Source organism: Accipiter gentilis, chromosome 23, assembly GCF_929443795.1.
Source record: "Accipiter gentilis chromosome 23, bAccGen1.1, whole genome shotgun sequence".
NCBI classification, from domain to species: Eukaryota; Metazoa; Chordata; class Aves; order Accipitriformes; family Accipitridae; genus Astur; species Astur gentilis.
Genome location: NC_064902.1, coordinates 25,007,673 through 25,033,151, shown reverse-complemented (window position 1 = coordinate 25,033,151; position 25,479 = coordinate 25,007,673). Strand labels below are relative to the sequence as shown.

The window sequence follows — 25,479 nt, the reverse complement described above, 5'->3', positions numbered from 1 at the left end:
CCCATAGTTGCTTCAGTTACACCAGAGGCTGTGAACATACAAACATCATTCATCACTGCATGAATCAGGTTGAAGTCATAGGTGCCCATGTAGTAAGCTGTCGTGACAGGAGCTCTGGCATGTCCCAAATGTAACTTCTTCTGCTTGCTTGCTTGCAAATTCTTATTGCATGCCAACGAGAATTTAAATCTTCAAGTTTATCATGCACTTAATCTTTCCTTAGAACTAGGAGAAATGCAAGATGCAGAATAAGAATTCCAGGAATAAAACACTTTTGTTTTCTCACAACTTCTAATGCTTAATTGTCCCTGGTTCCAGCCTATTTGGAAGACCTATTTATGGCTAAGGTGTGCAGGTAGTAGAAACATGAGCTGTGAATTGCTTTCTGCAGCTGAGGCAAAAGTTAGCTGGACATGCTCCAACTTTGATTACCCTATCCTCCTTTCTCCAGCCTGCCCTATCTGCCTCCAGCAGCTGGCACACTTTGTCATTAACTAGGACCAAGAAGACCTTGATTTCAATATGTGTCTGAACAGTGAATTAACACAACTGAACCTGATTGTGGCTTTAGGCTCTGCTGCAGTTATAATTAATGTGATGAAATAGTTAAACTGAAGTTAGTGGTGAAATGAATCCCAAAATACAGAACTATTAGCCAAGGGCTGATGGACAACTCATTTGTAAGAATGACCACAAAGCCTCTGGTGCTGCAAGATTGAGGCAACTTGACAAGCCTGGTTACTGAGTTTTCTTTGTGTGTTAAAACAACATCCAAAACCAGTGTTTTCTAAGGGTAATTGCCTTTAGTTTTAAGTGAAGATTTGCCATAGATTAAAAAATGAATTAAATAACACTTTTTATGATATAAAGATCTGAGGACAAATAAAGTTGTATTTATACTTATTGCTACCTAATATAGACCTACATTATGGAGTTGTGTTCTAATCCCTTTGCTTTAATCAGGTGGGCTATTCCCAAAATAACGTACTCCTCAATATGAACAAAAATGGCATAATTTCCCACAGGTGCTTGGTGCTAAAATCACAGGACAGGGACTACAAGCTATATTCAGACCACATGCTTTGTTGTCTGAATTCAGGAAAGTAATAAGTAATTCAGACCATCATACATTTATTGCTGCTAGGACACTGAACCCATTAAAGTCAATGGAAAAAAGTAAGTAGGAACTCAGTCTCATATTTTGGATTCTTAGCTGAGATTTCACAGTTCCCCTCTTCACTGGAGATACAGGACCTCAGGGTCTGACAGGCTAAGGGTGGTCTGAGTGACTTAAACACTGTCTCCTGAAATTAGGCTTTTTTTTTCCTTAACAACTTGAACTAATAATAGATGGGAAGGAAAAGGCTTTTAAAATGTCACTCACCACTAAATGAGTGACATTTTACCCACTACTAAGATACAGCCTCTGGGAAAGCAAAAGCTGTACTTTATGATACTTTTAAATCTGTTTTTCCTCCAAGACAGATACTTCGGCAGTAGCTCACAGCAACAAATTCAGCTGGAGTGCAGGTTACCCATCTTAATTCTCACAGGCAAGCAACTTCTTTGAAAGCATAGATGGGAACTAAAAAACATGTGCTCTGTTTGACCTGTAAAACAGACCAGGAAAGATATTTAGCCTGTTGACTTGGGATTCAGGGTGTCTTTTGTGGAAGCAGAAAACTGACAAGAAGACACGGCACGTGGATGATCAACATTAATCAGAAAAACATGCTCATTTCTACTCCAGGAACACGGAGGAATGAGAACGGTTCAAAACACGAGCCAGGGTCTTGGGCATGATTTACATGCACAATCTGAGCACACAGGTCATACTCCTTAGAGGGCATTTAATCTGATAGCAGCTTTAGTTCTAATGGCAGACTGTTCATAGAATTACCTTTAATGTGATTTGTCCTGGCTCACCAATATGCAAAGTTTTTGAAATGCATGAGGCTTAGTTAAGAATGAAAACATGCGCTAGGAGAAACATTTGTTACCATCACTCTCTTTTTCTATACTTATTCTCACCAAATTTTTGAATGCTATTCCTGCTGTAACCCCAGCTGCCCAGCTGCTGTCCTTCTGTACTGCACGAGATAGTTGGTAGACATGGAAGCAGCTATACAAATGATGTAGGCACAGTCCTCTCCTAGCTCTGAAGATGGAATACATTTCAGTGTTGGTTCATACAGACTCAAAGAGGACATGGATGGAGAGCAAAGGAACTTGTCCAGACAGACAACCAGCTATTGCGCTGGGCTCCATCTATCAGGAAGTGCTGAGCAAAGCCATGAGAATGAAATACGAGAGCCCTAGGGTTATAAGCACTGTAGGACAGCTTTTGTGAATGGGACATCAGTACTGTTATTGTTTGTGCGAGTCCAAATATGACTTTGACTTTACCCAGAAACGATTTACATTACTCTGTTCTAATGCCAGGTTTTATAAGGCAGCTAGTTTAAGTGTGCAAGTACGAATATGCATGCTCAGCTTTGCCCTGCTGTAAATCTTAGATTTCCCCAGGAAACCGATTTCAATGTACTTCTGTTTAACGTGTAAATTGGTTAATTGTGTGTGAGATTATGTGCAAATATTACCTGCACAAGCAATAGAGACAATCATAAAAGGTGTTTCTTACTGTAAGTCTAGGCTAGCATCTCATTTTAGCAGAATTAGAATATATTTCCAATAGCATGTATGATTGGCTGAGGATCTGGCTAGTTGGAGTTTCCCATATTTATGGCAAGTGTGTTTGTTTCCACTTTTAGCATTTTGAACTACACTGTTATGAGCTTTATTCATAATTTCATTCTGAACTACCTCCTTCATTTCATTTAATTTAAATAAAACACAAGCTTTTAAGAAAAAAAAATATTTTTCTTTGTAACATAGAGCATCTTCATTTGCATCCTGACTTTTCTGCCTGTTCTTCTTTGAAGACTCTTGATTCATTTAAAAAATGAAAGCAAAAACCAGAAGAAAGCTGCTTTCACATTATTTCACACATAGGCTGATTTCCAGGCAGTCATTCTCAGATGCATAATGGCTGTTCTTCCATCAGCAGACTGTGAGAATCAGAATAATTTATTTGGAGAAGGAGAGCATGTAGCCCAGGTACAAGAAGTGCTATATAAAACCAAATTTTATTCTGTTTTGTAAGCACTCAGGAATATTCATGACTTTTTTTAAATGGAAAAATGAAACCTGAAAGCATAAAATTTGAGCTGAAATCTGGTAAAGAAATCAAGTAGTCGATGTCCCTCTACTGCAGTGGACTAAACTGGACTGAAATTGATTTGATTGCTCTGAGAACAGCAAATCATCAAAACATAGTGGTGCTATTGCTTTCATAATACTAGAGATGAACCCAACCCATGGTCCTGAGCATATACTTGAGATTTGAAGGTATTAAAACTCCATACCTGATATGTCCCTAAAAACGTGTAGAGGATATAATTTGTTTCCTCAAGATCAGTCATTATGACCAGAAGCTGCAGAACAATTTTTTGTTTTGAAAAAAAAAACAAAACAAAAAGAATTTCAAGGTACAGCAACCACTTGTGGCAACAGCTGTGACCTGTTGATGGGGAACAGGCTTTCATTGTCAAAAGATCTGGCACTGTAATTCTGGCTTTGCCTTTTTTACTTGTGAATAATAATAATAGCAGTTGCTTCAGAGGTGTTCTGGAAGGTTTAGGGTAAGTGGCCACTACAAACCATTTGTGTTCTTTATAGTGAAGACAGAACAAATGGGATTTTAACTTAGATTAGCAGCTCAAGTTCATGTTCACAGATAAGACTGCTGATCTATGACCTACTCAAAATACCTGTACGCTAGTTAGTGTGGGTGAAACCCACTGAAGAGAACGGATGATTTTCAAGTATAAGCATGCATCCCCTAATGTTTAACATACGTGAAATAGTATGTCCTGGGGCACTGGGCAAACTGGCATAGTTAAGCTTCACTGAGTGGAGCTAAGCTTAAGGGGGCAGACAGGTGACACAGGGTATCTCTAGCATTTTAGTTCAGGTCAGAACTGCACTTTTGAAGCAAAATTCCTAATCATCTCCACTTACAGCACTTGGATCATGTTGTGAAGCACCAGGACACAAAAGAAAAGCTCTCGTTTCAGGCCTCCTCGTAGCTTTGGATTCTAAAATCTGAATTATCCATAAACTGAGTGCTCTTAAAGGAGTCCTGATTTCCTCTAGAACTGCCTTGGCATTTGCAGCAGAGAGTACTGTTTTACACTTCAAGAACTTCAGAAAGTTCTTTGCTAAGAAAGTTAAAGACACCTCAGCATCTCTTGCTGTATTAGCTGTGAGCTGCTGGTACTATTCAGTATGATGGGCTGTGTTGCTGCTGAAACCAGGGGTGCGCAGAGAATGGATTAGAAAGCAACAATCAGTAACTTATAGCAGGCACTGATTTCTGAGTTATGAAATGTGTAAATATTAATAGAATTAATATTTGCTCACAATCCAGCAAACGCCAAAGATTGCACAAGGCAGTACCTGAAGTGAAAGGAAGAATTATCTCCCAGCTCAGCAGGAGCTAGGCTGCTGCCAGGTTCAGGAGATGGGACCAAAGCAGGGGTTGCTGGATGAGTGGGATGTGGGAACTGGGACCAGCTGCCTCTCACAGAAGTAAAATCTTGCTTCTGAGTTCTTGCTTCGGGGCTCAGGTTTGTATCTTTAGGATTGTGTGGCTGAACTGACAAGTGATAAGAATCATCTAGGCATGCTACGGAGCATATACATGGTAAAGAGGTTGGTTCATTTGTGGACAGCTTTGAGTTATAGCTGGTAATACTGTATTTAGATAGGGACATCTTGAAATGTACTCACAAAAGCTTTAGCATGGGAACAAAACCAAGGGAATTGTGAACTGAAGAAATGTGTCACTTTGGGACAGAGAAAGCCTTGAAGTAATGCAGATGTGGGTAGCTGACATTGGAATTGTCATCTATTTTATAAGGGATGTTGAAGGCAAAGGGGCCTAGGAGAGCCCCTAGTGCCAGATGCCTGCTGATGGGTGTGACTCGAGGGTAAATGTCCATTTTACCTATATAACTGTAGACCAACATTGTAGTTTCTGATCTGCAGTGGTATGTACAAAAATGACCAGGAGCAGGAGTCTGTGTGGACGCTTTCTCTATATGCTATACATTAACCTTCGGTCAGGGGAGATCAGCATAGCTATGTGAAAGCATTAACCTTACTCCTGTGCTTACTGTCTCAAGGAATAGGGAACATGAGCGGGACAGAAAATATGTTTATACAAACACTCGTTATGAATGGAAAACAACTCTTAACACTTCTGTCCTGTTCTAATGGATAGCACACTATGACTATCTTAACATTCTCTCCTTTGAGGACCTAATTACTTGTGTATAACATATTCATTTGAGGACTTAATTTACTTTTAGATTCCGGTGATGGGAGCAACATTTCTGAAGTCACCTTCCAGAAAGACTTAGGTTTCAACCTTCCCAAGGTGTTGGAATAATTATGTTTTTCTGCCCATAAAAGTGGAAGGGGCTTTTACAGGTCTCTGCAACTAATCTATGTAGCTATTGTGAAATGTCCATACATGAGGATATTTTCTGGGGTGATTCTTCTCCAGGGTCCTTGCAGATGCTTCTAACTAAGCAAAGTGACTGGGCCTGAACTTCTTCATCTCAATTCAGTGACAATCCTCCTGGTTCTCAGGAGTGTGAGTTTAGGCTTGACTTGTTCAAACTCTTATTTTTTTATTCCAGTAATGTTGGCACAAGCCCTGTAGCCTGTCTAGCAACAAGGACAGAGCACAAATAACAAACAGTTTCTGCTTTTAAAGAGACTCACACATGCAACTAAGGAAAAACAATCAATGGCCATTTAGATGGTTTCTGACTGAACAAGATGTCTTTAAATTAAGTCTTGCTACTTTTCATAGAAGACTTGAAAATAAGAACACTGTGACTTCCTAATTTAGCCACTAAACAGCAGAGAAAGAAGTTTTATTGGGTTGTTTGGCCAGGTGACAGGCCTTATACTTCCACCAGAGTTCTTTGTCAGGGAAGCATCTTTCCTTAGGGTATCTGTCACAGTGAACAAACTACCTGTAGGGGAGCATAAGGACTGAGGAGAAAACTAAAATACTCAATTAGTGACCTTGTAATTAAGCAGCAGTTGATGATAATTCTCAGATTATTATCTTGGTTCAAGGAATTCATTAGTTTTGTAACTAATTACTGGTGCAAGGGACAAAGCACAGTCACACAGCTGGAGGCATAGAGAGGATAGAATTGGGGCAGCCTGGCTTTAGATTAGCATCAACTGGGTCACTGTTAAACATAATCAGATCTAATTGCAAGTAATCACCGAAAAAGACAGTCTCATTCTTCTTTCTTCCTATCCATACCATATTCTTGCTTGCATAAATTGTAGGGACTGCTCAGCCCCATCTGATTTAATTCAGCATCCTAATCAGGTGGATCAAGAAGGGTCAGAACTTCTTGGTAGAGAGCTAGACTTTCCCAGGACAAAGACTGAAATATTTAGTCTGCCTTCATCCTGATACAGTAAGACCTGCTTCTCGGTGCAAGTAATTCTAGGATTGCAACAAACTGTGCTGTTGATCTTTGCTTATTTTATCAAGGACAAGGGCTAGTGTTATCTGCTTATTTAGAAAAGAAAGATTCCAAATATTTATTTAATTACTGCTTGCCAGAAAGAATTCCAGGGCCTCTGGGGCCACTCTGTGACATTGTTCTTTGCAGACTGCTTCCAGGTAGAATTGGAACACAACTCAATTATGTTTAACTATGATGAGGTGGTGAAGTGTGTAGTAAATATTATTGTTTCATTAGCAGCTCTGCATTTAATTTAGATATGTATTTCTGCACAAATGAGAAAATATTGCACTCTTTAATGATAGTACTGCCCCATGTAATAATTCTGGTTTGTACCCCAACCCAGACACTCTGACAGTGTGGGCCCACCCTGCAAAGTGCTCAACCCCTGAGGTAGGGAGGGGAAGACAAAATGAAACGGATGTATTGGGAGCACATCTCGGACAGCCTTTAGGTGTTTGTTGGCAGAAGGAAGTATCTCTTCCGATTCTCTCTTTGGCATGGGTCACAGCACCTGCAGGCATTTTGTAGCCAGACTTCTGCCTGCTCTCTCTTCCTCCTCATCCATAGACAACGTGATGACCAAGCAAGGCCGGTGACTGTTGATCCAGAACTCTGTATTGGAAGGAAACAGTTACCTTTCAAACTGCAATGCCTTTGCTTTTTCTGTCCTTACAGTGGCCTGGGAGCTGCCTCTTCAGAGCTGATAAACTCCCTCTCAAAGCTGTTGCATCAGGCATCTGAAAACATCACACCAATTACCTGAGCACTGGGGTTTTTAGCATCATTGTTTTATCAAAAGAAAATTTAAATTCTCTTCATGCACTGCTCTTTCTCCTTTGATAACAACACCCCATTTGCAACTGTAGTGTGGCTCAAATAAAGAATTTCTGAGAGCAGAAAGGTTTTTGCATACAGTTTGTATCTTACAGAAGCTAGACAAAAGCAGCAGCCTAAATCCCTAAACAGGGTAGATCACAATAAGGAGAACTTATTTGTGATAAGTCAGTGCTGCATCCCAACTACTTCTATGCTGACAACTCCAAAGCAAAATTCACATTGCTTTTGGGGATGTTCCCAGGATCTTAGAGCTTGGTACAACATGAGGAGCAATCTTCATGATGGTTTTTGAGTGAACTGGTTTGACTTTTAGCTTTCCGTAACATTGGCATAGCTTCCCTGGAAGTCACCAGGCAGCCACAGGAGGACACATGGTGTGGCCTGTTGTGGCTTGGAAATGATGACCAAGACTGACTGACTGCATCATTATGTGCCACACCGTTATTTATGTGCAGTAGCCATGCTCCTATGCATGGTGCTGTACCAACATGTAAAACAATATCACTCAGAAAATGTTAGCTGTAACACTTTATACAAGCTTAATTTCTCTCCCAGAGGTAGCTGTGATTGATTGTGTCTAATTTATGTCCTAGTTTACCAGCTTGTTCTTCTCTCAGTCATGGCTCTTCGACACAGAAAGGAAAATGTCAGCTTTGCCGTAACTTTGTTATGTGAAATCCACCACTAAGCAATAAAACAGTACTTTCCACTTTCTTCTCCAATTGGTCAAATGCCTGTTTCTTTTAGGTTTTAATTAAAAGTTCCCTTATTAATCAAGCTGTTAATGTGTACTGCTGTTGATAATTGTTGAGCAGAGGATGGTAGGCATAGGAATTCGCTTGTGTGTAGGGAGATTACAAAACAATTTGTAGGGATGCCACTGGCAATCTTAACACCTCATAGCACACAGTTTGTCATACAGTACTTAGACCAGTGGTCCATCAAATCCAATCCCTTGCCTCCAGCATTGCACAAGATGTGCTGGTGTACTTTATTTACTCTGTTCAAAAACATTAACACTCTTCAACGAAAATGTCTTACAAGACAGAAATGAAAACAGCCATAGTGGTAATACATGAGAACATATATTTCCTTCCCACCCACATGGAATTCTCTAGTCAACAGACTTACTAAAAAGTCTTCATCCCAATGCCAATCCTCCTACCCTTTGGCTTTCCTTGAACATCTGTTGAAACAGATATCACTTGGACCATATCCAGTCAGATAGGCACACTGTGATCACAAAGATTGGCGTATTTCAAAAGTGAACATGCAACGAATATCCTGGCAATAGGCTTCTCTCTTCCAGTTACATCCTATAGGTGATGGTGGTTGTAGTGAAATAATACAGGAAGAGAAGTGACTTCTTAACAGGAATGGAAGATATAAGTTGGGCTTTATATATCAAAGTCTTAATCTTATGATACTTGTATACTCACACAGTGAAATAGGAAATGGTGGAACTATATGCTTATATACTATATGCTATCCACTTACATTGTGTGGCTCACATTTTCCGCAGGACTTAATCCAGTCTTTTTTTGCTTGGGTGTCTCATTATAGCTACTGGTTCTGACCTGAAATAAACCATATGCACTAGTATTAGGAATTAAAAGCCTTAAAAAAAATCTCTTGGACCTGCTACTCATTTGAGCCACAAAAGGGAAGCTGCCAAGTTGCTCTCATAAATATCAAAAAGTTAAATCTGGTATGGAAATAAGAGCCAGAGTGATTAAGAATTGACTTGCAAGGCAAGGATTACAAACTTGTTTGTTTTCTCACACCTGCTCTCCACTTCAGCAGTACAATAGAGCAAGGCGTATCTAATGCACCTTTCCCCTAATTGGGTAGTGCACTCAAGGGAATATGATCAACTGAGGCTTTTAAGATCACACCACCATTTGCCCAATTATACCTAATGACAACACATTGTTCCTGCAAAATGCGTCTTTATTCCTTGGTAGGTTACATTTCCTTTCAGCCTTTACCTATTGATCCAGCAGTACCTCATGTAGAACAAACTTCTTTGTTGGCAAGTCTTGTTTATGAGACCAGAAAAATCTTTTATGTCGTCTTCTCAATGTCTGACCAAGTCAGTGAGAGAAAAAGCCTGTTGTATGGAGCATGACAAATTTTAGCTATCTTTGTAAAACAAAGCAATAAACAGAATGTCTGTATGATTTGGGCTATACAGATAATTCACATTCTGTGTTCACTATTTCTTTGTGTACTTGCTGCTTTGATTTCATAAAGCATCTTCAACTATGTGAAGAAGGTGTCTGCACTACATAGCACTTGGAGTAAATGGTAGTTTTAATCTTGGGCACCAAGTAGATATATACTCACTTCATTACAGAAAATGAGATTTTTGCTGGGCAAAGCTGCACCACCATGAAGCTTGAGGCATATTTACTTCACTTTTTTGGTGGGGGTGGAAGGGCTTGAAGAAAGCTGGTGAAATCACGTATCCCTAAATAAAACATTTTTGTGTCTGTCTTCTCTGAGCATTGATGAGTACAAGTACAGGCTGATGAGTAAGGGCAGGGTTAGATTCTGATTGCTCTCACAAATTGTCTCCCTAGTTATTTTTACTAGTTGTAAATTGCAACAGAAATAATACTTTTCTGCAAATGCTGAACCATTTTATAACTTCATAGTTGTCATGCTAGCTCACTACCATCATTCAGCACTTTCTAGTGGCATTAACCTCAACCCATTGCTCTGGTCTCCAGACCCTTGCCTAAATGAAAAAAAAGTATCTTTGCTCTTTCCAAAAGTAATCCTGATTTTTGCTCAACCCTAACTGCAATGTAGTTCTGTTGCCAAGGTAATAGTTTTAGTATTGGCCAGCACACTACTTCTGTTTTCAGTGGTTCCACCCAGAGCCTGCTGTGGAATATGAGCATTCCTGTGTCACCCACATGTTGCCTCTCCTGTCCCTTTTCCCATCTCTTCCCATAGGATAGCTGGAGCTGGTTCTATTGACTTGAGTGATCTTATTAGGTCTCTTCTTCAATTAGATGAACTTCAAGACTGAACAACACATCCAGCCAGTAGGTCTTACAGTCAGAGAAGTTATTTCTCAGGGCCTGCACTGGTAGAATTAAGATCAGCGTCTGGCCTAATGGGACTTACGGCTGCTCAGAATGAGCTCTGGTAGGAACTGTTTTTGGAGGAGAGTAGCAGTTCTGACTGTGCCATGCATGCATTAATTCCTAACTACTTCACCTCAAGCAGCCCAACACACATGCCACTTTATCAGGTTTTGAATGGACTCTGCAGTGTAGGCTGGCATGTGCAAATGTCTCACAAGCCTTGCTCAAGATCCTGTAGGAGCTCATTGACAGTGGATGAATGTCGGACAGCAACCCCCTTCAGTCAAAATCCCTCTTTGCTACTTATATACGGAGCTCATAGAAAGAAACAATCAAATTGAAGAAGAGTTATTTTATTTAATGACACTTCATCTCCCCCAGCAAATAGAAATTATAGATTTTATTGCTGCTTTTGGCTTGTATCTGTGTTTGTGTTTTCTCATTTCTTACTACATACATGGATCTAGAACAAAAGGCCTGATGAACCTAAATTTCTCAGGATGTCCCATTAAATTGATAATCTTGCACAACTCAGTTTACTCTCTAAAATCTACAGCCTCATCTTTATTGTTCTTCCTTCCAGCATTTCTCCTGAAGTGGTCCCTGTACAGTGGGCTCCTTCTTGTAAGAACATTCAATTTTGTTCTCACAAAGGTTCTTACCAATAAGTTGAGCTGGGGGAGTATACATAGGCTTTGCACTTCCCTTATGAAGCTTGAAAGCACTGAGTCTCTGAGAAATGCAACTGAGTACACTGTGCTCACCTGCTTGAATCCATTTTGTCTCCTCCACAGACTTCATTTTCTGCAGGCATCCTCAGAAACACAGCAAACCCGGCAAGCTTTACTTACATTGAAAAATGGAAACATATTTTTTCTCTCCCAGTGTATGAGAACTGGGAGTTTAGCACTCATTGTTACAAAGGGAGAAACTCATTATGCCATCAAATCATTCCTCCCAAGCTGTCTGTCTGAGTATTGATCCCTTGTTCCTGAGTAAGTAAACCCTGCGGTTGATCGTAATTATTCTGGGACATCTCATTCCAGTGACTGGATCAATAATGCCTTTCATGGCCTCCTGCTGCGTGTTCCTGTCATGCCTTGGCACCTCTGCATAACCTGCTGTTCATCAGGAGCCCAATGAAATAATTCGCTGTGGTGGTGAGAATGCTGTCAGCCACTTCACACTCATTAAGGTCTCAGCCAGAACACAACATGAAGCCTTGGATATACAGCATTTGTAATGAACATCAGTATTAACTTCACACTGTCCCACACGTTGAGGCTGGAAGATTTCCCCTCAATGTCACGTTGTCGTGGTTTAACCCCAGCCGGCAACCAAGACCCACAGAGCTGCTCACTCACCTCCCTCACAGTGGGATGGGGGAGAGAATCAGAAGGGTAAAAGTGAGAAAACTCATGGGTTGAGATAAAGACAGTTTAATAGGTAAAGCAAAAGCTGCGCATGCAAGCAAAGCAAAACCAGGAATTCATTCACTGCTTTCCATTGGCAGGCAGGTGTTCAGCCATCTCCAGGAAAGCAGGGCTCCATCACGCTAAGTAATGGTGACTTGGGAAGACAAACGCCATCACTCCGAATGTCCCCCCTTCTTTCTTATTCCCCCAGCTTTATATGCTGAGCCTGACATCCTGTGGTCTGGAATATCCCTGGGATCAGTTGGGGTCAGCTGTCCCAGTTGTGTCCCCTCCCAACTCCTTGTGCCCCCGCAGCCTGCTCGCTGGTGGGGTGGGGTAAGAAGCAGAAAAGCCCTTGATTCTGTGTAAGCACTGCTCAGCAGTAACTAAAACATCCCTGTGTTATCAACACTTGTTTTCAGCACAAATCCAAAACATAGCCCCATACCAGCTACTGTGAAGAAAATTAACTCTACCCCAGCCAAAACCAGGACACATGTTAAGGCAGGCATAATGCCTATAGGATGCTTGTCATGAAGCTGCCTTTGAGCAGAAACAGGGATAAATATCCAAGTTTCCCTTTTGATCCAGAGGCTCAGAGTAAACCTGTCAGGGAGCAGCAGCAAGGCCAGGGGCTCACTGAGGGATGGAGAACCAGGAGGTGAGCGGTAACAAGACCAGCAGTGCAGGATTGTTGTGATCCCTTTTTCTTACTTCCTGCATAAAATAGGCCTCCTTCATCTTTGATTCACATTCTGTAAATGTTGTTACAATGCCATGTCTGTTACAAGCTGATGGTTCTTGCATCTAACATGTAACATAGGGTGTACCTGGTCATTCTGTCACTGTAATAATGGTATGACAGCTTAGAACTATTAAGACTCATGGTTTTCCCTGCCTATATGAATTGGGCAGGTATCAATATTAAAATCACATGCTAGTCAGCCAGATAGGCTAGTTTCTTGCTGTTACATTTCCAATTACTATGTTCATCTTCCAGTTTTCTTCCTATGCCCAAAAGGATCATATGGAAAGGAATTTGGGTCTAAGCAGAAAGTGTATTAAGATTCAAAGAGGAAATGCCAAATGATGTACCCTTTCTAATTTGCATAATTTGAAAAGTGGGGGAAATACTAAATTAGCAGGAGGTTTACTGGAAAAGTGCAAGATAATGTTAGACCACAAACAGTGACAATGAACAATAACTTAGAGATGCTGGGAGTAACACATTGATAAGTAAGTATTACCTGGGTAATTAAAAGCAACTTAATTACCTAGTTTTTAAAATCTTACACCTCCTAGAGTTTCAGGCAGCCTCTTCTTGTTTTGACTGCCTGGATGAGATACTCAGATCCCATATTTTTAGAACAGAAAAACCTACTCATAACAGTAAAGTTATGTGACTTGATTTCCCACTTCATCAAACTTGTGCTTTTTATGAGCCATGCATAAGCAATGCAGAGGCTGTGGCTCATCTGCGATGGGCAAATAATGAACAGAACGTGCAAGGATGTAGCTGCTTTGTACTAGGGGTATTGTGCATCAGCTCAATGACATGAGAATTTAAAATCAGGCCATACACACCAGCAAAGCTTAAAAGCAATGGGAGTTGGTGTAATGTAACTGTTCTTATTGAGCCGTTTGTGTTGACTTGTACAGATAATTTCTGTTGAAGGCCTTCCATTTAGATTTGATCTTGTTGGGCCCCCTTCAAGTGACAGGACCTAAGGTGTCGTGAGCTACACTGGTCATGGGGGAAAGTGGAAGACTCTGAGTATGGGCAGGCAAGTGAGTTACCCAAAGCAGCTAAGGTATGGACTATGCTGTGTATTCAGTGAGTACATGCTTTTTCTGTCCTTTGTTCCTCTCCTTCCAAGAGACCCTTTACCTGTATGTGCTGCAGGGCAAATAAACATGTGTGAGCTTCTAACACAGAGTGCTCGACCCTTCAAGTTCACTGCCTGACTCACTTCACGGTCCTTTACACAGCACAACTGAATTGGCCCCACAGGGCCTGGTCTTCCTTCCAGTTATGTAGACTTTGCAGTTGAATTTGATCCGCTTTGACTAGGCTTGCACCCAAGTACTGAAGCAGCAATAGGAGTCTGATGCAGTGTCTACATGACAGACTTCTGTGCAGCTCTGCTTGTGCAGGGTGTGAAGAAAGCTTGTCTCTGCCTGGCCTTGTGGCACCAACAGAAACCTCTGGAGTTCTAGCAGTGTACCTTATTTTATTCAGGTTTATGGTAGCTTTTTAAATAAATTTAAACAAAACTACAATAAGTTCTCTTAGCTGTATTACAAATGAGTAGTCTTCCTATGCTAGTAAAGTACTTCTAATGAACACAGAGCAAAAATTTTAAGGGACACTTGCAAGTGGATTTGTATTACATGACTTACCTGTGAGTCAAGAACTGAGCTTGACCCAACACATTGTTCCCATCCTCTGTTCTTATGATGTTATTTTACTGCAAGCTTAATTCCACACTGGTTAATGAATTGGAGTATGTCAAAGGTAATTGTAGGTTAATGTACTGGGATTGAACTACATAATATTGCATAGCCTTTGTGTAGCAGTCTGAATAGAAGCCTGTTAAAAGCTCTAAAACTTGGTGCATCCTAGATGCTGTAAACTGAGTGAGGTTGAAAATGCGGTGGACAGCATTTTAAAAGAGGATTCTGAGCACTTCTTCATTTAGCCTAGAAATGGAACTGTCACAGCCCTTTTTTATGCTGTTGGAACAACAACTGGTGTTTCTCTAAAGCCTTTATATGAGGATCTTGTCTTTTACAAAAGCAAATTTTGTTATTGCTACTTGGAAACACAGAAAACTGAGTTACAGCAAGGTGCCATGACTTCATTCCTATCTGTAGAATGTAATTTTAATTCTGGATTAAAATATCCCAAATTCAGATGTTTCCACCCAGATCTGAACTCTATAACCTGAACTCATCACAAAGTCCAGCATCAGTTGCCTACCTCAGACCATCTTTCAGTTCCCCGATACTCTATACTTCAGGACACACAGTGTGCATAATACTGTTCTCAAGCCAGTCTTGCTCCCTTGTTCTCTCTCATACACACAGTTAAAATGGAAGACAGAAAAAAAAAAAAAAAAGAAAACAAGGACTTCCGGCATTCTTGCATTTCTTTTTTTTCCCAGCCTGATTTGTGCTTCTAGGCAGATTGTGAATATTCAGCTCACACAGTACAGCCAAAGCAGAGCCTACACCCAGCAGTCTCTTGAAAACTAAGAGAATATGCTCTATACAAGTCTGTACTTCACAGTCTGTTCCCTGAACCAGCTCATGTGGCCTAAATAACTCAAAGGCCTGCAGTATCCCAGTGGTGCCTGCATTTTAGCGGATAAAAAGTTCTTAGGTGTTTCAGCTGAAGTTTGAAAAGAACTTTGTGGGGAAAAAATAATGCAGAAAGGTATTAATGAATTAATAATAGTCAGGTTTGTTTATTGATTTCTAACTGACCTGAATCTCTCCATGTTTCCTGAATCCATCTTAGCACTAAATTGGTTTGAATAAAACCCCATTTTTACTAAGCCACCCTCGTCTGTGTCTGTAATTCGGTGTTACCAGCTTAGCTCCTTATATAGCCTTTACGTGAACATGAAGTGTGAGGCAGGAAAAACATTTAGGGGGCAAGAACAGCTGCTAACAGGACATTGCAAACAGGCAATGAAGTCCCTGTAGTCCCAGGTAAGGATGAACACAATCACTCTGAATGATGCAGTGCTGTTGGATACATTTACAAGAGTTCAGAATACTGAGTTGTGTGTTAACATTTGATTAATTCTCACTGGTCATGATGTAGCTGAGTACTGCATCAGAGGAGCAGTATGAACTCTAGGGACAGAAGCATGAACAGTGCCTACCCGCTCTTTTCGCTTAGGGACACCACTTGTGTCGTGGTTTAACCCCAGCCAGCAACTAAGCAACACGCAGCCACTCACTCACTCGCCCCCCACCCAGTGGGATGGGGGAGAAAATCGGGAAAAGAAGGAAAACCTGTAGGTTGAGATAAGAACAGTTTAACAAAACAGAAAAGAAGAAACTAATAATTATAATGATAACACTAATAAAATGACAACAGCAATAATAAAAGGATTGGAATGTACAAATGATGTGCAGTGCAATTGCTCACCACCCGCTGACCAACACCCAGCTAGTTCCCGAGCGGCAATCCCTGTCCCCATTTCCCAGTTCCTATACTAGATGGGACGTCACACAGTATGGAATACCCCTTTGGCCAGTTTGGGTCAGCTGCCCTGGCTGTGTCCTGTGCCAACTTTTTGTGCCCCTACAGCTTTCTCACTGGCTCGGCATGAGAAGCTGAAAAATCCTTGACTTTAGTCTAAACACTACTTAGCAACAACTGAAAACATCAGTGTTATCAACATTCTTCGCATACTGAACTCAAAACATAGCACTGTACCAGCTACTAGGCAGACAGTTAACTCTATCCCAGCTGAAACCAGGACAACTTGATTAACCAGTCTGAGCCAGATGCTGTGATTTATTCCACCTGAAGATCTGGCCCATGTGGAACCCTATAACCTCTACTAGGATACAGTTGTGTTGCATGCCCCCCCCCCCCCCCCCAAATGAGTGACCTGCTCTCAAAGGGTTCATTAGTCTGCCACCTCCCTCAGTTTGGACATTCTTCCCATTTTATACAACAGAAGGATTAAACCATTTCTCTCTTGATTCTCAGACATGAGTTCAACGCAATGAAGTTTGAGTTAAAAATGCAAAACCAGGAAAAGTGCAGTAGCAGGGTGAGATAAAAATGGTGGAAATGACTAGAATGGCTGCAGATCAGACACTAGCTTGGTTTTTTACTGGAAATAATACTTGCATCCACTTCAAGTCCAGGATACAATCCTGTAGTAGGTAATAAAGGACCAATATGAAATTCTAGCCCAGACACTAGATATGAAACATAGGTTTCAGCCCTAATTTGAGCATGCATTCTTCCTGGAAGTCATCAGGATGTACAGTTCCAGCCTGACCCTTTTTTTATTATTATTGTTTTTGCATGTGTGTCTTCATAATACCCATTGTGTGCAATAATAGTGTCTTTCTGCTGCAGATAAGTCATGCCAGAAATAGCTATGGAGCTTGCCTGTTTCCAGAGGTCTGTCATGTATACATATGCTGGGCAGCTACATCCCAACCCTTTCATTCTTCTTTGTTCTTCAGAGAAAGAAAATTGTTTTTTGTCAACCGTTAAAAAAAATGGTTCTGTATTGCCCAGTTGAAAGATGGAAGCTCTAAGCCAAGGGGAAAAATGAAGAGGCATCATGTGACATGAGAGTGCTGTGAATTCTATATATGCTGGCATTGTTCTTGGTGACCTTCAGGGGCATAGATTAAAAGTGAAGTATACCCCCTGGAAGTGATCTGTCCAGAAATGACAGTGATGGATGTCTCATGTCTGGTCAAAGAAGGCTTTGGATTTTGAGTAGTCTTAGATGCTGTACTTGATCACTTCAGAAGAGCTAGAGGGATTTCCCCAGCAACTCCTTAAGAGGTCTACTGGTCTATATAAAGGCTGCTCGCAGCAGAAGGGAGTTGTCATCTACCCATGTAATTAGGTTTGTGCCTCCTAGAAGAGGATTTCCAGCACACCCAACTCGCGAACTTGCCTGTAGTTAAAAATCATGACTGTAAGCTCTGCAGTACTTCTACGGACACTAAAATGACAACAGAGAAATGTTGTATTTTTCTCTCTTGTAACTTCTGCTTCCTCAGTGAGGATTTCTTTGTGTGGGAGACCTCCAGCGTGCTTGGGTTTTAGGCAGGCTACTTACCGCACAGGCTCCCAACTTGCAGAAAAGCACCTTGACCTCTTCCTACTGCACCTCCCTGACTGACAGAACAGAGAGAGGACAGAGGAAAGCTCTGCCTGCGAAGTGTAACCATCCTCGCCCGGCTGCCTTAGATTGCGCAGTCCAGGGATCACATAACTATTCGCAAAAGCGGTGTAATTTGCCTGCCTATTTCTCCTTCCTTCCCACGCGAGGTCCCCGCAGAGTTGCTCCCAGCTCACGGCGCAGCAGCGATCGGGGGGGGGGGGGGGGGGGGGAGTGGGGGGGGCGCGGGCCCAGCGGGGTCACGGCGGAGCAGGGGCACAGGAGAGCCCTGGCACGGCCCCCCAGGAGGAGGCTCCGGCCCCCGAGCAGCCGACCGGGGGCGGGGGGGGGCGCTGAGGGGAACTCCGCCGCGTCCGCAGCAGGCCCGTACCCGCGCTGGCCGGCACCGGCGGCAGTGGTGGGGCGCTGCTGCCCTCTGCCGCGGGCGGCCGGCAGCGCGCCGGCGGGAAGCCGCGCGGCGCGGGGCGAGGGAGGGCGGGCGCGGCGCGGGCAGGCTCGCCGCCCGCGGTTGGGACCCCGGGCGCGCCTGCTTGAGGGCCTGGGCTTTGTCCTGAGAGGGTCGGCGAGGCAGAGGCTAACCTCTGTAACCTCTGCACGCAGGCTGCCCTGTTTGCAGGCTCTGTGGTGTGCAGCACGCACAGGGGTGCTGCTGCACTCCCGGTTTGGTTACTGGGCACATCCCGGTCTCGGGTAGGGGAAGCGCACATCCACTGGCCGTACAGATGTTACCAGCTCATTGTGAATGTGAACTGCTGGGTCTGAAATATCAGAGGGGCCCTCGGATGTGTTATATATTCTAGGAGCACACGTAGAATTTGTTCTTGCCTGAACACCAGCAGCGCGGAGTCAGGCAGACATCGCAAGGCTTGGCTTTCTCGTGTATCGTGACACCCAAGGACCACACGCTCACCGGTGATGCCTTTGCAGCACTGGTACCATGAGCTTCTCAGCCAGCGGCTACTGAATGGTGGTACCCATGATCCGGCCTGTCAGCTCCCGCAGGGCAAAACGCCCAGGCAGGAGGGGCAGGAGGGCAAGAGGAGCTAGCTGCTGGACCGCGGGGCCCAGCGAGGCAGTGGGGAGCTGTGCCCCTATGCCACCCTCGGCACTCAGCCAGCCCTCGCCCCCTTGCCCTGTCGCCCCCGTGTGTGCGGGGGGGGGGGGGGGCATGGGAGGGAAGAGCCAGTGGGTACTCCGGTGCCTGGGACCCCGGGACAGCCAGAGACTTTGGGCGAGCAATGCTGGACTGGGCGTGGGATGATGAGGTAGGCTCCTTTGTCAGCCCAGTTGCAGTGAGATGACGGGAGCAGGAGGTGGCACTGCTGGTAAAAAAAAAAGTGGATTTCACATGGTCAGTTTGTTATGCTCACACTCTTCTTGCAGCAGCTATGCCTCACCAAGGGGAAAAAACTGTCCAAGGTTTCATTCTAGTTATCTGAGGACCGCTGGGAATAAGCAGCATAGACCACATAGACCCTCTTGGTCTTTTGGTACCAGGACTGTTATCGGGAAAACATTCCCTGAAAGTATGCAAGAACAATACATTTCCTCCATGTTTTACTGGATAGGGAATGTTACTCATTTTCATTGCTTCTTATGACTGGGTATTAATCGCTTCAGAGCATCCCTTCCTTGTTATTAGCCCAATACCTCAGCTTTTCTTACCTATTTCGCCAGAGAAACAATGCTACCTGCATACTCCAGAGCCATTACCTTGTACGAGATGTGCTTTGCTGTTCTCTTTCCTTTCCTGTCCCTTGAAATGTCCCAACCCAGTTACACACTGCCTGAGCTCTGCCTGTGGGAAAGTGGTTTGGGACATTTGCAGGCCATCTTTGCCTTGTGAGATGGTCGCTCGCATATTCCCAGTCCCTATTTGGTTGGTGTCAGTGTCTACAGGAGTTTTGCCTTTACTTTCCTTAGCTACAGAATCTGGAGATGGCCCCAGAGAGGGCCTTTTGGGGCAACAAAAGGACTTTTTTTAATTGATGAGTAGAGCTTGAGATTTTGCCATTCCAGCATCAGAACTTAGTAATACTGGTGGTTTCATTTGCAACAGCTACAATGTTTGTTTGATGAGCATCAGAGAGAGGTCTGTATTTTTAATCATTGATATTGGTGATTTTACTTTCAGTGTAGGAATATTAATGTAGGTGCTGATTGCTTACGGGAGGCAGAGCACTTTGAAAAATCAAAGTGCATTGCTTTTCATCATCTTGTTTCATTACACCATTATCTAGAGAATGAGGTGAGCCATTCAGGAAACTCTTTGTAAAGCTACTGGCCTGACAAAGTTGAGCAGCACTTCACCAGGGTAAAGAAAAGGGGGTAAGCATGCGCACATTGAGAGAAAGATTCCTTTCTCTCCTTCCCTCCCTCATTCCTACTGATCTGGAAAAGAATGTGATAATGCAGAAATGAACTGCCCTCCTTACTCCGTGGGGCCAATAGTGATCAAGCAGATGATACTTTACACATCCATGAGCCACAGGCATCGGTGTTTCTGAAAGGTTCAAACTGTCCTTCAGCTCACCATCACATGTTTTAATAACAGCATCTCCATCTGCAGAGGGGTTTGATCATATTTATCTAGCTCAAGAGCAATGATAAGAGGCTGACTTGCTTGGAAATGCCACATGGAAAAGGCTACATTTTTGTTACTATTTGCATTAATTACTTTTCTTGTATTAACTTCCTCGGCTGGACTGGAGCATTTACAAGAGACAAGAGTACTTTGCAAATGAAAGTACATTATTTTTCATCATATTATTGCATTACATCATTATCTAGAGAGTAAAGTGCACCCTTCAAGTTATAACAAGCCGTAATTTCATTGAAAGCTCCCTAAGATTTCTGGACCACAAGAGCAAAGCTGCAGCAATTTAGTCACAGGAGCCAGAAAATCAAATTACAACCCCTTTAATACCCAACTGGGGATATGCCATTGCTCTGATATACCCCAGGTTGGATTAAGTGTTTCTGATATGCTGAAACTGGATGGATTGTACCTTTTAAGGACATTTCAAGCCATAGTAACCATTCAGAGCCAACCTTGGCATCACTGTCCTTTTCTGCTCCTTTGACATAGAGGTGTGTTTTTTACTGCTCCTTGGGAGGCTGTGCTCTACTTTGTGAGCCACGAGGAACAAAAGTGAAGAAGTACCTAGAGAAAATGTTGTCTGCTACTGAGGTTAGCTGCTGACTTCAAGGCCTATGGAAGCAAGCCACTTGCTGGCAGAGTTTATGGGAAGTCTGCTAACAACCCAGTGAAAGAATCTCACTGCTCTACAATGAACACTTCACATTTTGCAGCACTCCTCTGCTTTCTTGCTAGTGTTGTAGCTGGGTGCATCTCACTCTCACTATGGTCTGTGGATGACTTGTGTGCACTGATGGGTGTGGAATGCAGTGCTCAGCTCAGTTGGAAACACAGAAATGTTCTGAAACCTGGAGCTTAGTTTGAACTTGCTGCTGAAACATAAGCAGCTGGCTCACTGGTGCAGTAATATGGCATGGCTCTATCTGCATATCAACATTAGAATAATTTCTGGTCTGGGATTTTTTAAGTTGTTCATACATGTACCTGGGACTAAGTCAGCCCCTGACCAGGAACCACTCTTGGAGAATTTAAAAGCAAAGCACTGTTGCCATTCTTGGACTTCTGGGATTTAGCCTGAAAAGATTCCCATTGAAGCACTTCCTGCTGATTCTTGGCCCTGAAGTCATTCTAGCCTGTTGTGATTTGGAAGTTTTAATAAAAATTACTCCATTGTGTTGTCCCTGGAGGGAAGGGAGGCCCAAGAAATCTGGTTAATATTCAAGGATCACCTCCTCCAAGCTCAAGAATGCTTGATCCCAATGAATACGAAGTCAAGCAAAAATGCCAGTAGGCCTGTGTGGGTGAACAAAGAGCTCCTAGCCAAATTCAAACACAAAAAGGAAGCATACAGAGAGGTTGGAAGCAAGGACAGGTAACCTGGAAGCAATACAGAAACATTGTCTGAGCACCCAGGGACAAAGTTAGGAAAGCTAAAGCCCAAATGGAATCGAATCTGGCCAGGGATTTCAAAGACAACAAGAAGGACCTCTGTAAGTACATAGGAGACAAAAGGAAGACTAAGGAAAATGTGGGCCCATTGCTTAAGGAGATAGGGGTCCTGGTTATGCAGGACTTGGAAAAGGCTCAAGTACCGAATGCTTAATTGCCTCAGTCTTTACTAGCAAGACCAACCTTCAGGAGTCCCAGGTCCCAGAGACCAGGGGGAAAGGCTGGAGCAAGGAAGAGGATCAGGTCAGGGAATAGTTAAGCAAACTGGACCATAAGTCCACAGGCCCTGATGGGATGCACCCAGGAATGCTGAGGGAGCTGGCAGATGTCATTGCAAGGCCACTCTCAATAATCTTTGATTGATCATGGTGACTGAGAGTAGTGCCCAAAGTCTGGAGGAAAGTAAATATCACTTCTATCTTCAAGAAGGGCAAGGAGGAGGGCCCAGGCAATTGTAGGCTGCTTAGCCTTACCTCGATCCCTGGCAATGTGATGGAGCAGCTAATCCTGGAAACCATTTTCAGGCACAGTAAGGACAAGAAAATCATCAGGAGTAGTCAGCGTGGCTTCATCAAGGGGAAGTCATGCTTGACCGCCTTGATAAACTTTTACGATGAAATGACTGGCCTCGTAGATGAGAGGAGAGCAGTGGATATTGTCTACCTGGACTTCAGTAAGGCCTTTGACACCGTCCCCCATAAGATTCTCATAGACACGTGTTAGATGTACGGGCTGGGTAAGCAGTCAGTGATGTGGCTTGACAACTGACTGAACGGCCAGGCCCAGAGGGTGGCGATCAGTGTCACAAAGTCTAGTTGGAGACCCGTAACTAGCAGTGTACCTTAGGGGTCAATATTGGGTCCAGTCCCATTTAACACCTGCATTAATGATCTGGATGATCTCCATCCTTGGAAATATTAAAAGATCATCTGGATGTGGTCCTGAACAACTGGCTCTAGGTGGTCCTGCTTGAGCAAGGAGTTGGACCAGATGACATTCAGACGTCCCTTCCAACCCCAACCATTCTGTGATTCTGGGTTACTAAGGAAATGTTTTTAGTTCCAGCCACTGGCTTTTGAGAAAAACAAGCTTTACATTTTACCCCTCTTAAATTGCTTGCAAGTGGTGATTGTTTTATTAGGGCACTTTGTGATTTAACTGCCATCTCTGTTATGCCACAGCTCACAAGACTTTCTGTTGTAAAGCAACATGATTTCAGTAAGGTTTGGTTTAACAGATGCCTTGCAGGCTTTTTTCATGACACTGACTGGGAGTTTGTTTATCATGTGGGTATCGCACACCTCCTAGATGTTAGCCATTGCTAAACACAAGAGGGGAAATAGGATGAAAATCTTTTAAACTAATGTTTTCCAGTAGAGATACCCTTTTGATCTTTAATTACTTTACCACACATACAGAACATTTTTAAGAAGTCTAATTAATTTTTTATTTCTTCAGCTTTTTCAAACTTCTGTAACCCTTTCTAAGTGAACAGTCTAAGTGTTGCAGTTTCTGTCTCGGCAAAACTACCGGCCACTATGGACAGAGTCCCCAGATTTCTTCCTGCAGAGACTGAGCCAGGCAAAATCGGTCATAACAACCACGTCCTCTCCATCAGCCCAGTACATAACAGAGCAGGCAAGATACAGAGCAGGACCTTTCTAGAAGGTCCTAGAATTCTGTGGAGCAAATGCTTAGTTACATCCATCAGTAGACAGTTTTCCATCTCTCTCAAGTTACTTCTGTTGAAGTAGTGAGTGAAAGGCTCAACTGATATCTGTAAAATACTTTGGCTTCACGCTTTTCCGGCATAAATGTCTCCAAAAGCTGCAAAGGCAAGGTAAACTGTGGAGGGTTCAGCTGGGTTTCGGCAGGTGGAGGTGAACACTGAAGGGAGTCTGCACAAGGATGCAGCGCTCATTTGATCCTGTCTCCTGGGAGAGATGCTTACCTGTTGTCCAGCCTAATTTTTTTTTCTCTCCAAGGGAGGATCTTCCCATCAGGCAGTCTTTGCTTCAGAAATCCAGCCTCTGCCTTGGTAATTTACAGGTAATAAATCTAAGAAGTAATGAAGAAGCCATAATTATGCACCATAGGTGCGCATATAGCACGTGCTAGGAGGATTTATGAGCCAGAGTGTTTGCAGACCTTAAATGTTATGTAAGTCCCACCCAATTCAGGGGAGATGCCTTTTGTGGCTCCTCTCTCTGCAATGCCTTCTACAAATGCGAAGCCACATGGAAATCAAGCTTCATTTACAGCATTTGCAGCACGTCCTGCAATCTCTGAAGCATGAGAAACAAGATATTGCCCAGCTATGCTCCATTCTTTTCTGCAGGGTTTTCCACTTCATTGAGAAGAAGTTTCAAAGCAAGGAGTGTTTCTTCTGCTCCGTGCCTTTTCCCCACATGCAGCACTGCAGCATTATCACTACTTTGCCTGTTCTCAGCACAGGCCCTCCATAGGAGGGCAAGGCAATAGAGGCTCAGTGGACTTCTATGGGGGACAATGTGTCCCACACAACATATTAACCAGCCCAAACACAGGGGTGTTTCCCAGCATCACCTCACTAATGCTGTCAGTTCCCCAGCAGCACAGTCTGCTGCGTGGCGGGGGATGCACTGTGTCACATGCTGGAGCATGGGCTCTCCCCAAACTCCTCACAGATAAACAACCCATCTCTAATTATTTTTCCTCATTGGTCCCAATTTTGTTACATTGGTACCCAAATTTGGTGTTTCTGACACTGTTATATAGGTAATTTTGGCCTGATAAGGTATTATTGATACAGTTACCTAGATGAAGGTGGCTTTTCATCCCATCTCCCTTCTGACCCTATGGTCCATGCTGGTTATATTTAATTTCCATTGTATGCTTTTTGGACAGAATTATCTTACTTTAAACTGTTCTGGTTTAACCCCAGCTGGCAATTAAGCACCACACAGCCGCTTGCTCACTCCCCCCACCCAGTGGGATGAAGGAGAAAACAAACAATCAAAAAAAGTAAAACCCATGGGTTGAGATAAAGCCAGTTTAGTAGGGAAAGAAAGGGGAAAAAAATAGTAAAAGAATATACAAAACAAGTGATGCACAATGCAATTGCTTACCACCTGCTGACCAATGCCCAGCCAATCCTTGAGCCACGGTGCCCCCCGGCCAACTCCCCCCAGTTTATATACTGGGCATGACGTCACATGGTGGGGAATATCCCTTTGGCCAGTTGGGATCAGCCGTCCTGGCTGTGTCCCCTCCCAACTTCTTGTGCACCCCCAGCCTCCGCTGGCAGGGCAGTATGAGAAGCTGAAAAGTCCTTGACTTGGTATAAACACTGCTTAGCCACAACTAAAACATCAGTGTGTTATCAACATTATTCTCATCCTAGATCCAAAACACAGCACTATACCAGCTACTAGGAAGACAATTAACTTTATTCCAGCTGAAACCGGGACATAGGCCTACCTACTACTAATTAAACACAGTCTGCATACCAGAGCAATGACACAATGCAGTTAGTGCTCACACCATACTTCTGCCCTTGCATAGTTTTCATTGCACCTCTGGTACCCATCA

At 43.1% G+C, this 25,479-nt stretch overlaps 1 long non-coding RNA gene across 3 annotated transcripts in view; it reads left to right on the top strand.

The window, feature by feature from the left end:
* The window catches only part of LOC126049728 (uncharacterized), a 57,227-nt gene extending 41,801 nt beyond the window's left edge, over positions 1-15,426 (top strand). For 2 of the 3 annotated variants that reach the window (XR_007509298.1, XR_007509296.1), the window contains one exon: positions 7,299-9,640. This is a non-coding gene — a long non-coding RNA (uncharacterized LOC126049728). Of the gene's footprint in view, positions 1-7,298; positions 9,641-11,601 lie in introns of those variants that run through there. The other variant, XR_007509297.1, reaches the window with a different exon arrangement.
* The last annotated feature ends 10,053 nt before the right edge of the window (positions 15,427-25,479 follow it).